Source organism: Pyrus communis, chromosome 3 (genome assembly GCF_041283825.1).
Source record: "Pyrus communis isolate YQ-2024b chromosome 3, ASM4128382v1, whole genome shotgun sequence".
Classification (NCBI taxonomy): Eukaryota; Viridiplantae; Streptophyta; class Magnoliopsida; order Rosales; family Rosaceae; genus Pyrus; species Pyrus communis.
Genome location: NC_142567.1, coordinates 3253466 through 3268516, shown reverse-complemented (window position 1 = coordinate 3268516; position 15051 = coordinate 3253466). Strand labels below are relative to the sequence as shown.

At 37.3% G+C, this 15051-nt stretch overlaps 1 pseudogene; it reads left to right on the top strand.

Moving 5' to 3' along the window:
- The first annotated feature begins 1245 nt into the window (after positions 1-1245).
- The window catches only part of LOC148697754 (alpha,alpha-trehalose-phosphate synthase [UDP-forming] 1-like), a 35140-nt pseudogene continuing 21334 nt past the window's right edge, over positions 1246-15051 (top strand).

Here is a 15051-nt window from a genome sequence, read left to right as displayed (position 1 = left end):
GTGCAGTTTGGCTTTGGCAGTTGTGATTTTAAGAAATTAAATTGGTGGAAGGTCCACACGCCAAGATACCCTATTTTGTCCACGATGGCACGTGACGTTCTGGGAACTCCTATGTCAAATGTTGCGCCAGAATCGGCATTCAACGCTGGTGGTAGAGTGCTTGATGAATGTCAAGGCTCACTGAATCCTGACATTTGAGAGGCTTTGGTATGCACACAAGATTGGTTGCGGGTGGAATTAAAAGGCATGTGAATTGCATTTTGAGTTTAATGTTTGTCTTTCGTTATGACATACTTAGCTGTTATCTTATTGCAATAATTACTTCTCTTTTCTATTAGATGCAACTCATTGTCAAGCCATTGTGCTAGACCAATCCCTTCAGCCAACCCGATTCTTGTTGATTACAGTTAATTTTCCAAAGGTATGTTTCTGCTACGTTTCCTGCTTTATTCCATATCTATTCTGCAAAACCAACATGGCAAAGTACGGACTTGTGGTGTAACTTGTTATGCAAGGTTGATGGATCAACTCTTGGCCTATCCGGTGCTGTTAAAATGATGCTGACACACCTAAAGCTGGTCTGATCTGTGAACCTTATCTATATCTCCATGTCAATACATCACATGAGACTTGTTAATGCCTTTAGTTCCTTGTCAAGCTTAATTGTATAGTTTAGGATGTCAACTAGATTCCCACATCTGTACATAAATTAGAGGGACCTCTTTCGTCATGGAAAGGTGTATCTTTGATTTTCGCGCAGGCAACTCAAGATTTCGATAAAGTAACAAAATGTGGATTGCTCAATCACTAATCTATATATTTATAGTTATGCACAAAACCTTCATCTCGAATTCTCAATCAATATATTTTAGATTATTCTTTCAATATGAAGTCCTCAATGTTTATCTATTGATGGCTAATAACTTCAACTGTCTTGCTGTTAGAAACCATGTATGCTGAACTTCGCATTTTTTTTTATTTTTTTTTAAATTTTTTATTTTTACAAAGCAATATCCTATATTATAACTCAGGGGAGAAGTATTGAGGTTTGATCATTAGCCGGCGGCTATTGGAAGAGTATCAGCGCTGTTGTTATTCCCGCAGACTTTAGACCTGCAGCTGGTATTACTGGTAAGATATAAATAAGCTTTCTTCAATGGTGCTCCGTGTTGGCTTCAATCCAGTGACAATGAGGGTTAACTGCATCGTGTGATTTGATATGAAGAGGAATCATTTGAAAAGATAATGGTGCCAACAAGAACAGATGTTCCAGAGTGTATGCCCCCTCCTTAAGGTGCTCTGTCAAGTGGTTTTTGTACTCTTAGTTGCGTGTAGGATTGGCTAGGATCTATTTATTCGTTTTGTTTCTTTGTTTTATCTTGATTATGAGGTATAAACTACATATTTTGCATTCCGCAGATCAAAAACTTACAAGCTAGGTTCATGAAATTGTTGGGAGAGTTAATGGCAGATTTGGAACTTTGACCGCTGTCCCAATGCATCACCTGGTATGCCCTTGATTTTTCTAAGTAACTATTCCATGATATTGAAAGGCCATATTTGGTACTTAGTGGAGTTTAATACGCAGGATGTTGATGTGCTGCTTATGTATGATGCCATTGGTGTGTCCTTATTAACTTTCTGTATGATGATAGCACATTCACAGGCATAATTTGAATTTGAAATGCTAGACTCGTGGCACAAGGCTCAATAGTTGGTTATAGTTCCTCTCTCATGGAATTATATCTCTCCTGCTTAGCATTATTCGATAGAGTGTAGTAGTTTAATAGCCATTATGATCGTTAGCAGTAGTTGTTTTTCATCTATTTCAAGTTTCAAAACCTATTACATTTGATTTGGTTGTAATACTTCCTAAATAACCTTTCATTGTCTACAGGATCGTTCACTCAACCTTCATGCATTGTGTGCACTATATGCTGTAACCGGTACTATTCTACATACTCTGGTTCTGGTTCCCTGTTTCTTTTGACCCATAATTTTTTTCGTGCAAATAAGTCTGACATAACTTTTCACCTAGTAATAGTATCTAGGAAAATGTATGAATAATTTCAGTTAGTAATATCTCCTTCTGTCTGTTTTCCTTTTTTTTTTTTTTTTTTCTCCTTATTCGGTTTTCAATTTGTCCAGATGTAGCACTTGTCACATCCCTGAGGGACGGAATGAATCTTGTCAGTTATGAGTATGTGGCATGCCATGATGCAAAGAGAGGGGTCCTTATTCTGAGTGAGGGTAATAACTAGGAACTTGCATCCTTATGCTTCACTAAGATAAAGGAAGGAAAAGTTCTGAAAGGAAAGGGAGTTGACACACAATAGCTTGATAAGAGAAACACCACCAGGACAAAGTCCACCATAGTAATATGGGCAGATCATTCTTGTTACAATAAAACGTGTGTGTGTGTTTCTAAGAGCCCGAGAGATACTGAAATTTTCATGTCAAAAGAAGATTCGTATTTCAAAAATCATGTGCATGTGGCCGTTGCTAATGTCATAATCATATACAATGTTTGTACTTGTATGATATCCCCTTCCCGTATTGTGTTCCTCATAAGGTTACTTGTGTCTCCGCATTAAAACTACTTATTGATAAATGCTTCATTGTTTGCACTGAGCATTGCTCTTTTCATCATTCCTGTGCAGACAAAAGATCTGAATCCCCGTGCTTGATGTTCTTCCTTCAAGCTACTGAAGAGTTGGACACCAATTCGAAATACTATGCTGACTTGATTTGCCCTGTGCTTTTAGAAACACTAATAAAAGGTAGCTGCTAGAGCGATCCTCTAAAGAGTGAAATACTAATTTATTATTTGATGTCCTTGTTTTCCAATGAATATTGGTCTTTTGATTTGTTTTGCCAACTCACATCTGAAACAGAAATGTCAGTGATTATGTGCAATTTGCGTGAATGCAGTCCTACTTTTATTTGTTTTTTTTTTACTAGATGACGGTTAACTGCTGGAAACTATTTTTATCACTCTTCTACTAGTAAAGTCTTAATGTCTCTAACATGGACAGGTGACCATCGGATTTCCTCAGCAAATATAATCTTGAATTTATCCAGATACAACAACTTGGATTAGAAGCCCAAATAAAGCTCAAAAGGGTGAATGGGCTTCGGATGTTGTTCTGGAGAAATCTGTTGTCAAGCAAAGTGGTGATGCATGGAGAATTATTCTCGATTCTTGCCTCTCTGTGCTTCACCTAATTGGCACTAGGCGTTCCATCCCGTGTGCCAACAAACAGATTCAAGAACTATTGGGAGTGTCTTGTGCTTTTGGTCAAGCAGTTCAGGTAAATCGGAGGTTCACAGTTTTCCTTCTTTGTAGTGCGAATCATCTGTATCAGGATTCAGAAGCCATGCTAGCTTTTGTGGTTAATTGTTTATATTATGGGTTGTAGTCATGCTGTGTATGTTGTTTATTGGTGTCATTTAGCATTAGGCAAGATAACCTGAATAATTTATTCCAAGCCGTATGTATTGACACTAACTCAAAACTTTGTTAGTCATTTTATGTTTTGGCACAGCTTGAAACTCGTAATTTTAGACATTGACTTAGTTGTCTCCAATCCAAGTTCATTACTCAATAGTCAATACATCTTCTGGCAAGTGAAAATTGCACGGCATCCATGTGTAAGAAAATATAGGAAAAAACTCTTGATTCTAGAAAGAATGAAAGTTATCCAATAGGACCAATACCAATCTAGAAGTACACAGGAAAAAATCTGAAATTTAACTCATACAATACCAATTAAATAGTTCCTTGTGTCCAAATCTGATGTTTGATACTAACTCGCCCTTTTTATGGTTCGTTAACAAGTTTGTAAAGTAAAATTCAGACACACGTTAAGTAATCGCGATAATATTGTGTTTGGTGGATCATATTTTGCAGCTGCATTGCTAGGAAATTATCACCTTTACTGTCCAGTAGCTTCTGTGAGTAATAAGCTTCTTTCCCCTTGGAGTGTTTGACTTGCCAGACTTCTGTTCTTCTTCATAGCAATTAACTCTTTGCTTCCGTATTTATTTATTTATTTATTTATTTTCTAGCGGGTATGCTTTATCACATCAGTAAGTGTGCATATTTGTATGTATACTTTATTATACAATGATTTATTTTCTATACTATATTATTTAACCCCTAATTATGGATCAGCCCTTCATGTTTAGGCCTGTATTGTGCATCTTATGTAATTTAACTTTTTAAAATTTCAAGAAAAATTGGATCATAGTATACCAACTCTGGGTGATATGAGATACTTATCCTACTTTCGTTTTAAGAATACTTTTTTGCAAAATGTGTTCTGAAGGAGCAGCTTATCCTCCTGGCAAATAGTATGACGTGCTGGAAATTTTGTCGGCTTCAATTCTAGTGGATGTAAAGCACTATCTCGAGCATTGAATATTTAAGTAGCATTTACAGAAGCAACACTTTTTTTGAGTAATTGAATTCTTTTGCCTAATTCTGTGAATGGCATGTACCTTTAGTTCGTGGTTAGATTAACTACAATCACAACTAATTGTAGTTTCATTACACCATGAAAGGTGCTTTGAGAGAGCAGCTGAAAAGTGCCACATGGACATGGATTCTTTGTCAAGCATAGTTGCATCCTGTTCATGAGGTAAACATGTTGCTGTTGGTAGTGGATCCAGGTTTGATATCCTGTGGGACACTAGAGAGGTAAATTTGATTTTTAACTTGTGGCTTTTCTCGGTTGTATGGAGTAGTTTAATCTGCCGCTCGATGTTTTCAACTTTCTGCATATGGTGAGCACAACAAATGGAGAAGAAGCAACTACGGGAGCACTGGTGGCAGAAGTTGATGATCTTATGGTGGTAGATGAATTAGCATAATCATGCTTGTCGCCAGAACTCTTACTCTGGTTTAGATAGGCCTGTCTTTGAAGATATAATTGAATTTGAGGACAAATCAGAAACTCTTTCTGGAAAATCAAGTTGGGAAAAGGATTCTTCTGTGTGCGGGACAAATACTACAAGAGAAGATGCCACATCATCTTGGGGGGAACTCCAGCTAGAGAAGCTGCTGCATCTACTTGGGGGATAGTTAAGGCAGCAGAAGATATACTTCTCCTGCATGGGGAACAAATACTGCTAGAGAAGATGCCACATCTGCCTGGGGAAAAAGAGTATACCGCTTCTACGGGTGGGCCGAGAGGTGTGGTGGGGGGGGCATATGAGGCAAGTGAAAATGACACATCATAACGGGATAAAACTCCAACTAAAGAACCCGCTGCATCTACATGGGGGATAGTCAAGGCATCGGAAAATACCACTCCTGCATGGGGGATTAACACTGCCAGAGAAGATGCCACATTTGCCCGGGAGACAAGTAAGGCAAGTGAAATTATACATCATCTTGGGGGAAAACTTCAGCTAAAGAAACTACCGGATCCACTTCGGGGATAGATAAGGCAGCAGAAGGTAGCACTCCTGCACGGAGGACAAGTATTGCCAGAGAAGATGCCAAAAACCAGAGAAAATACCGCTTCTGCCTGGGGAACAGATAAGGCAAGTGAAAATGATACACCATCTTGGGGGAAAACTCCAGCTAGAAAACCTACCGCTTCTACTTGGGGATAGATAAGACAGCAGAAGATACTACTTCTGCATCGAGGACAATCCAGAGAAGATGCCACATCTACCTAAGGGACAGATAAGGCAAGTGAAAATGATTGAAGTGGTAGAGGGGCAGAATAAGTTGCGCCAATAGACCTCCCACCGACAACAAAATCCATAGATGAAAAGGACAATGGATGGGGTGCTGTTTCTTCTGGGGAAACAGAAACAGGGAATGATCTAGTGGGCAACAGAAAATGTCTTCTGAAATTTTCGACCAGTGTCCTTGGGGTCAGAAAATTCCTCCTGAGACAGAAGGTCAACCTTCAAGCTTGCCTGGGTGGATTCATCTAGTGGAGATGGTAATACTGGTGAAAGAAAACTCCAATGGGGACAGAACAAGAAAAGTCATTGAAGGTTGAAAAAGTTGGGTTTCTAGGCCCGGGGAGTGGAAGAATAAGAAACGTCCTGCTAAACCATCTGGTATGGCGAATAAGAATTCTAGTGTGGTTGGAATCTATACTGCAACAAGACAAAGATTGGATATGTTCACTAGGGAGGAGCACGACGATGTTCATTCTAATATTGAAGCTGTTATGCACTCTATCCGAAGAATAATGCATCAATCTGGGTTAGGTTTCTTTTTATATTATTTCTTAACAGTTAGGAATAGACTGATCAAATTATCAAAGTATATGATACTCTTCAATTTTTCAATTTTCTAAAGGAAGAATGAGTTTTTGACTCTTAGATCTCTTGGCTGAAGTGAGAATCCGTTTAAATCCAGGAAATTTCCTGACAAAATGCTCCCTCACAGTCGAAAATACTGCTTTTAACATTTGAAGTATCATAATCACATCTAGTGCGATGATGATGTTTCATATTCATCTGTCAAAACGCTGGTTGAGCCTTAGTCTGAGACCGAAGTCCCTCCCAAAACGTCATCGTATAACATAGTTGGCTTTGCCGCTCTTGGGGCTCCAAGTTTAGAGACAAATTTGGGAGGTTTGGGCTATTTATGAGAGACCGGTTGGGTTTTGGCACCTCTTTGCGGGTTTCGGTCTCATTTGTGTATCATGGTTGCTTTTGCCCATTCTTTTCAATTTTTTATTTTTTTTAATGACAGTCCAAAACAACGTCGTTTTGGCTAAGTTTTTAATTTTTTAATGACTTGACCCAAAACAACCTTGTTTTGGCTAAGTCTATTTTTCTTTTATTTTTAAAACCCACAAGAATCCCCTGGTCTGTTTCTCCTATTTTTCTCAATAACTCAATATAGTCCCTTATTATTTAAAGTTCTGTAAGGCTTTGCTTTACGCTTAGGCGGAGTTATGCATGGAACGCCTCGCCTACACCTGTGCCTTTTAATAGATTGATGCTTTGTTATGCTTTATCTTCATTCAACGTCTCATTTCAAACAATTTGATGAACTTATCTTCTATTTTTATAGATATCATGCTGGATCTGATACACGAAAAGTTTTCCTAATTTCAAAAAAGCATATAGAATCATCATTAATAACAATCTAATATTTGGTCTTTAGAACTGTAAACTCGAGTGGAAGTCAGTGTCATAAATTTGCTAGAATGTAAACTCGAGGGTAATCCTCTTACCTCGTCCTTTTTCTTGCTTTAACACTTCCTGTTCCTGCTGTGCTTCCAGGTGCCCCCGAGCCTTTAGGTGCTGGAGCAGTTCTATTGAACCCGTAGAACATCACAGAAGTTTCCAATTCAATTGCTCAAGTATTGAATATGGCCTCCGAAGAAAGGGAGAAGCGACATAAGCATGATTTTTACACGTGACAACCCACACTGCACAAGAATGGCCGAAAATAAGTAGTGCAAATAAATGTCGTCCTTCTGTTAGTGTGCTGATGTGGCACCTGTGCCTCCCGCTCCAATATTTTGATGACATGTGGATTAAAATTTAATTTTTAATTTAAATAAAATGAAGAAAAAGAAAAAACTCAACTCCATCCATCCTTTCTCACCGGGGCCATCAAGAGTCGCCGGAAAGCTAGAGCACACGAATTTCAATCTCTCCAGCGTCGCAAAGGGATGCTACACAATTCAAGATGGATTTCCTTTTAAGTTGAATATAAGCATGTAAGCAGCAGCCCTGTGGATGAATGAATGAACATAGTTGCTTCTTTCCCTTACTCTTTAATTTCCTGCAATCCCCTTTCCCTCTATGTTAATTTCCTGCAATTGTCCCTTTACTTTATGTTAATTTCCTGCACTTCCTCCTTATCAGAATACACATTCCACACACACCGGAAGCATCCCTTGCCGCAGCAATCGCGTAGCTCCGGCTTCTTGGGAGGCGGAGCCGCTGCTTTGCTTCTTCTTCCTCTTCTCTCGACTTCGCTAATTTTATTGGCTGATTTGATTGTTGGTGCCGTATCCCCTCCGCGGTCGGCCAATCTAGTTTTTGAAAAGGTTATGGAGGTGATGAAGCAAAGCAGCAAATCACTGATTGGTACCAAAAACTGCCGGCTGAAGTCAAGGAGACAGAATATGGGTTTGGGGAATTCATCAATCTGTTTGGTTGTAGAGTGCGAAGACGAAGACGACGACGATGATTAGTTTATTTTTTGTTTTTGTTGTTTATTTATTTATTTTTAAACACATTTCTTTTCTTTTTTTAATTAAAAATAAACTTTTTGTAATTCACATGACGTTATATATTAGAGTGTGAGGTTCACAATGTGCTATGTCAGCACACTAACAGATTTTTAACGGAATGACGATATTGATTTATACCATTCATTTTCAGGGATCATATTAATTGATTTGGATATGTTTTTTGGATTGGAAGTTGGAAACATATTGTAGTTTTCGATACCTTGACCCTTCCAAGAATCCTAAATGGCATGCTTGTATTGCAAAAGGTAGTGGATGGAATATTTACTGAAACTTGACATTCACCTTACTATTTTTAAGTGAACTAAACGATACTGTTGTAGAGGCGCAATCACGGACCAGACAAGTGCCGCCACCACCACTTCTAAACAAGGACGCAATTCAAAGTTATTTGCAAGCAAATAATTGATTGCTCATACTTGTATGTTATGGGAATGTCGCAGTTAAGAAGTAATGTCCATGTACCTCTATGGAATTTTCCTTTAAATATCGTATCTGCATGGATTCAAAATTTGATGGATTTTTCATGTATTCTTGGTCAATTATTGGAAGCCTGATACACATAATGGTTAGGTTTCGCAGAAAAGTCTTATTGGTAATCAAATATATACGTACACATCAAATCTCACTTCCCATATAAATGGTTTCGGTTAGTTAGCGGAAGTGTTTCACATTATCAAGACTCTCACCAATGTTGATAACATGAATCATGAAGTTGTCAGCTATCTCATTGATTTTTATACTTCTTTTTTCGATTGTTCGATGACCATAAAGAGCTGAATTCTCTTCTTAAGCAGCACAACTTTTCCAGATCGTGTACACGTTATATTTAAAAGATTTTATGGTTTTACCATCTGGTTGGCATTTTCTTTCATCCTTCTGATCTTTCTGGGGATTGGAACTCAGGGATTCAATGCAACATTAACTGAACCAGTGGACAAACCTGAGAGACGAGGTGATCAAATAAAAGAAATGGAACTTAAACTGCACCCTGACTTCAAAGAAACCTTGTCAGCACTCCACAATGATCCAACAACAACTACTGTCGTCCTTAGTGGGAGTGACAGAAATGTCTTTGATAAAGTAATTCACCCATTTCCAGATCTAAATTCTTTAGTACCCTTACCTTATCCCTTTTCTAATTAGGGTGTTTTTACAGAACTTTGGGAGCTCGATATGTGGTTGGCAGCTGAAAACAGGATGTTTTTATGCCTTACAAAGGGAGAGTCGATGACAAAAGTGCCTGATCATTTGAATATGGAATGGGTCGGCAGTGTGAAGGTGCATTTGAGTCTTGAATTCAAGTTATATTCCTTTTAGTTGTTTCATCGTCCCTTCATACTTACAATAAGGATGTTATTGTTGTTGGAAAATCAAATCAAAACAGGTTGTTAATGGTTAAAGCAAGCTGTTAGTTTCTTTCCAGGTTGTTTCCAGCAACTACAAAGATCATTGCTCCCTCCATCTGTTAGCCGAAAGCTGATTACAAGACAGCAGTGTGCTGCCATGTGATGTATTAACCGAAAGAGTGTTGATTGCAATTGCAAGCTGGAAAGATAGCTGCATATGTGTGCTAGACTGTCCAAAGTTCCTGCATGTGTTTTAAAGGGTGTAAAGATGTTAAACACCCCATTCATTGCATGTGTTGTTGCATTGTTTATTAATTTCTGTTTTGTATAAATAGGCCATCTTGCTAAGCTTTAGAGCATCCCATCCGAATCCCATTTCCCATTCATTTAATTTCAGCTTGTAAGCTATTGAGTTTGTAAACTCTCTTTTCATATATCTAAGTGCAAGTGTTTTACCAAAGCTTGTTGCTTCCCTCCTTTCTCTATTTCTCTATTTCTCTATTTCTTTCCTTGTCCAATTTTATTGAGAGTGAAAGTGAGAGGTGTGATAGAGTTTGTAAACTTATCACCCACATATTTTGGTATTGAGTTAGCAAACTCTTTAGAATACCAACAATTGTTTCAGCAAATTTTTGTGTATTTCACAGAAAGAACCCTGCGATCACATTTTAAACAACGTGAAACTTCCCTTATGTGGAATTATAAATATGCAGGTACTAGTTTATTTTCTAACCATCTAACCAGAAAAACAAGTGAAATATTTTTGTTAATCTAATGCCTACATTTTTCTGTTTCTTTTTTCACCTTATCATATTGAAGATGTTGGTTTTGGAAGACTTCAAGCATATGCTGCAGCATCTCTGGACTGGCCCGATTTCTAATGCCTCCGTTGATGCTGTTGAAGGTAGCCGGTCTGTGGAGGTTCAAGCAGTTGGTCCGACAAAGGTGAATATATGAATGCTTTTTTGCCGGTTGCATATATTTTTCGTACAACAGATGATTTGTTTGTTTTTTTTTTTGTTTTCGTTTCTGAAAATGATCTGTTTCGGTTCAGGGTGCAGCAATTGACCGTATATTGGGAGATATAGTTCACATTAAATCCATGACATCCCCCCATTGATTATGTGCTGTGTATACTTTCTTGTTCCACAAGTCATGCATTTTCTCGTCTCTGAACCCCAATTATTTGAGTCATTCCAAGACTGGAACGGTCCAACCCTCTTTTTTTTTCTTTTTTTTTTTTTGTCGATTTATGATATTTTTCTGGTATGGGAAAAAGTGCTTATATGCTTTAACTTCGAACTGTGGATAATGGAGAACGTTTTATTCAAGCGTTTGTTTCATTTTCACTACAGAATGAAGATGTGTACACCTTTTTCGAGCCAGATCTTCTGAGCATATTGGTCTTCCTAGAACCAAGATACCTGATGGACTAAAGCCTAACGAGAGAAGATCTTCTTTGAAGGCTCTGGCATTCAAAAGCAGCTCAACATCGTCTCATGGCAAACCGCAACGACCTTTACCAAACCCTAAGAAGAAAAATGCAAATCATATCACCACAAATCCACATTCTAGGAATGGCTCGGCTTGGTTAATCCGCATTAAGCGGCATTGCCTACTTGGTCACATGATAACTATTGGTGGTTCTGCTTGGTTAATCTGCATTGGGGGACCACGCTATCGGATGGATGCTTATGGTTCTGCTGATTAATCCACATTGGGGAACCATACACATTCTTCAGTGAAGTTCTGTTGAGTGGTCCGAAACCGTATTTTGTTCATATTCCACTGAGTTGGTCTAGAATGAGGAAACATATAAGTTGCTTAAGTTTATGTTGTTTTAACTCAAAGTTACAATGATATTGCTTTGGATTTTAGGTAAGGAAGTACGGTACACCTTACAAAAGTTAGCTTTATTTAGCTTAGCGAAGTGAAGAAGGATTTTAATGTTGGTTAACTAAATTAAATGGTAATATTATGCATCTTAGATTCATTGACTCGATTACTTATTGTGATTGTGGAATTTTTGTTAGAAAACATTGTGATATACATGAAAGATGAATGAAAACCCTGGTTGTTGAATGGTTGACATTCATAATACAGAAACTAGTGATCCATGGATTTGTACATGGATTTGTAATCAATAGCATATAACTAAAAGTAGACCATTATTCTAGAATTAGTGACCTTATAATTAATGTATTTGTACATGAATTTGTAATCTATAGCATATAACTAACAATTAGCCATTATTCTAGAATTAGTGATGACCTTATAATTCATGTATTGTACATGAATTTTAATCAATAGTCCCACTCCCATCTTTAAATGTATTTGTTATTATCCATGAGTTTGCATTTACTATCTACATTGTTTAAAGGAAGTGTTAACACATCATCAGGTTCAAACAATCTCTTCCCCTTCTTGTCCAAGATATAAACCATCTGTTTAAGTTGTCTTGTTAAGGGTTTGTATTTTACTTTAAAACCACAAGTAAACAAGATAGAAAAAGCTAGAACCACTTCATCGCCCATACAATCTCTTCTGGACAAACTTATTGTTCAAAAACTCACAAATGTTGCTTCCCAATCTTTTAAGGACCTATTTTCAATAAAGATGATCACATATTCGAACATATCAAAATTAGGAAATTTGAAAGCTTCAACTCACTTAGTACATGGAATAGATATGCTAGGGATGAAATACTTCTTCCAAGACAATAAGACAAAAGCCGGAATTGAGTTTCTGAAGATGGCAATATCAAAGGGTCATGAAGTAGCAACGTATGTGTATGGTGTGATCTTGGTGTGCTACACGCGAGGGAGGGATTCAAAGCATGAAACCCTCAAGCCTCTGTATTCTCTTAACCGTCACAAATCGGGACGATTGGGTGTAATGGAATGTAGAGATGGTTCAGTGGTGTTTTTCGGCTCTTTGGGTGGATAGGGAAGTAGCTAGAATTCTAAAATTTCATGATGACAATGATGCTGTGAAAGCATGCAATGACTATGGAAATCCACAGGGTCCTTTCACACTTTAATCACATTAAGATTTCTTTGACCATGAAAAATTCAGTACCTGTAATTCTTGCATATGGCATCAAGCAGTAAATATATTTTGTGATATATTATGTGGTAAAGATAGGTAGACTAAATTTGTTTCTTTTCGTTTAATTTTCTTGTAATAGTAGCGTTTAAATTCCAGCACAACTATTTCTTTTTCTTTACTTTTCTCATATACTTTTTTCTTCCTAATTATATGACATTTCTTTTTTCCCTTTTTGCAAAAACTTTCAAGAAGCCTAAAAAACTAGCCGTAATTGCAAAACAAACCATCAATTAATTGTAGTAATAGACGGCACCTAAGGTGTCATCATTACTATGGAAGTGTGCAAATCAAACTATGAAGAGCCTATATCTACCTTGTCTTATCACTAAACCCTATATCTGCCTTATCTTATCACTAAGTCTTATGGAGTCATTTTGGTGGCAAGTGCTTAAGAGAATCCCTAGGCCCACATCACATGGTCCTACTCATGTCTTTTTTACTGCCTTTTTCCCACTCATGTCATTTTGGCCACCTAGGCACTCATGCATTAGTTCACATATTAAAATCACACCTTTGACACTACTCACTCCACAAATGCACGCTCAAACACCCACTGTCAGGGGCATATGGAAATAGGGACCAAGGTGGTCCAACGTCCACCCAAGTCCGGAAAATATACATGTAAAGTCTTCCGAGAACCCTCCGGGTGTTTGGTAGGGTCCCGTCTGTGCCTTTTATATGTTTGATATAATGCATGTTAGGCATATCTCGATATGTTATGTCGACAATACTCGATAAATTCTCTCTACATCACTCATCAGATTGCTTCGGCTTATACTGATATTTGTTGACGTGTACACAACAAGCCTACCAAGTGAATAAGTTGATTTTTTTTTTTGCACGCTTCGCGTTCTATTCCTATCTAAAATCCTCGTATTTAACACTGGGATCGTCTAACATTCTAGTCCTTGTATTTAACACTGGGACCCCCTAAGGTTCAAATTATGGATCCGCCACTATCCATTGTATTCTTTCAGTTATGCTTAAAATAACATAATAGAATATCAAGAATTTACTTACTTCAATTTAATAGCCCTAATTAAGATAATTAATTAGTAAATTTTGAAGAAATTGCCCATATATGACATGCGCATGACCTGCATATAATGTGCATCCATTGGGTTGTCCAGATTTTACCAAACCCAATGCTAAGCTTTGGTCGGCAATAATGACTGATGGTGTGTTTGCATGCTTCGGTTCTTTTAATTATTTCATTTGGTGAGTGTGTCAGTTTGTGGTAAGGATAAGTTTAGTAGTTGTACAGGTACATTAATGTACACACCCTTATGTATATTATTAATTAAAAATAAACCCTTCGACTTGCCTAGAATTTGCTCAGCCCAATATCAAAAGCCCACGTACAAATATGTACACAATATGCACAACCCATTATCAAAAGCACATGCACACAATAAGTACATAGTATACACAAATGAATATCGAACAAACCATGAACAATATTAACTTCCTTTCCTGATTTGCCCTCACCCTCCCCTTCTTTCCCTCATTTCCCTTCTTCTCCTCCTTCCCCTCATTTCCCCTCTTCTCCTCCTTCCTCATTGGTTCCTTTTCCTCCTCTGTTTTTTTTTCTTTCTTTCTTTCCTCCCGCCACCTCCGCTTTTTTATTTATTTATTTCTTCCTCTTCTTTAGCTGCCATATGGTAGCTCTAATCTCTTTCTTTAATTTTTTTTTCCTTCTCTTCATTGGTTGATACTCTCCCTCTAATTGGTCCTTAAACCAAAATCTAATTGGGCTTCATTCCCACAAGGTGGGAATTCACTTGATTAAAAATATTAACGTTTAACTATTCGATTTAATTCCTAAAATTAATAGAATTAAAACTAACTAATAAAGATAACGTAAACATTGGTTCCTTTTCCTCCTCTGTTTTTTTTTTCCTCCTCTTCTTTAGCTGCCATCTGGCAGCTCTAATCTCTTTCTTTTATTTTATTTTATTTTTTCCTTCTCTTCATTGGTTGGTACTCTCCCTCTAATTGGTCCCTAAACCAAAATCTAATTGGGCTTCATTCCCACAAGGTGAGAATTCACTTGATTAAAAAAAATTAACGTTTAACTATTCGATTTAATTCCTAAAATTAACGGAATTAAAACTAACTAATAAAGATAGCGTAAACGTGTAATACGAATTTAAATTATGAGATACGTAATGAATAGTGAAATTTCGAGGACTGGATTTCACATCCTTCCCCCCTTAAAAAAATTTTGTCCTCGAAATTTCCATTGTCATTCCCACTTACTCAACATTGCAATAATTATGAAATTATGTTAACCTGAAGTTCGCAAGTTTTGAACTTCAATTCACCACACCAAAAATAATTACAAACATAGCCATGTC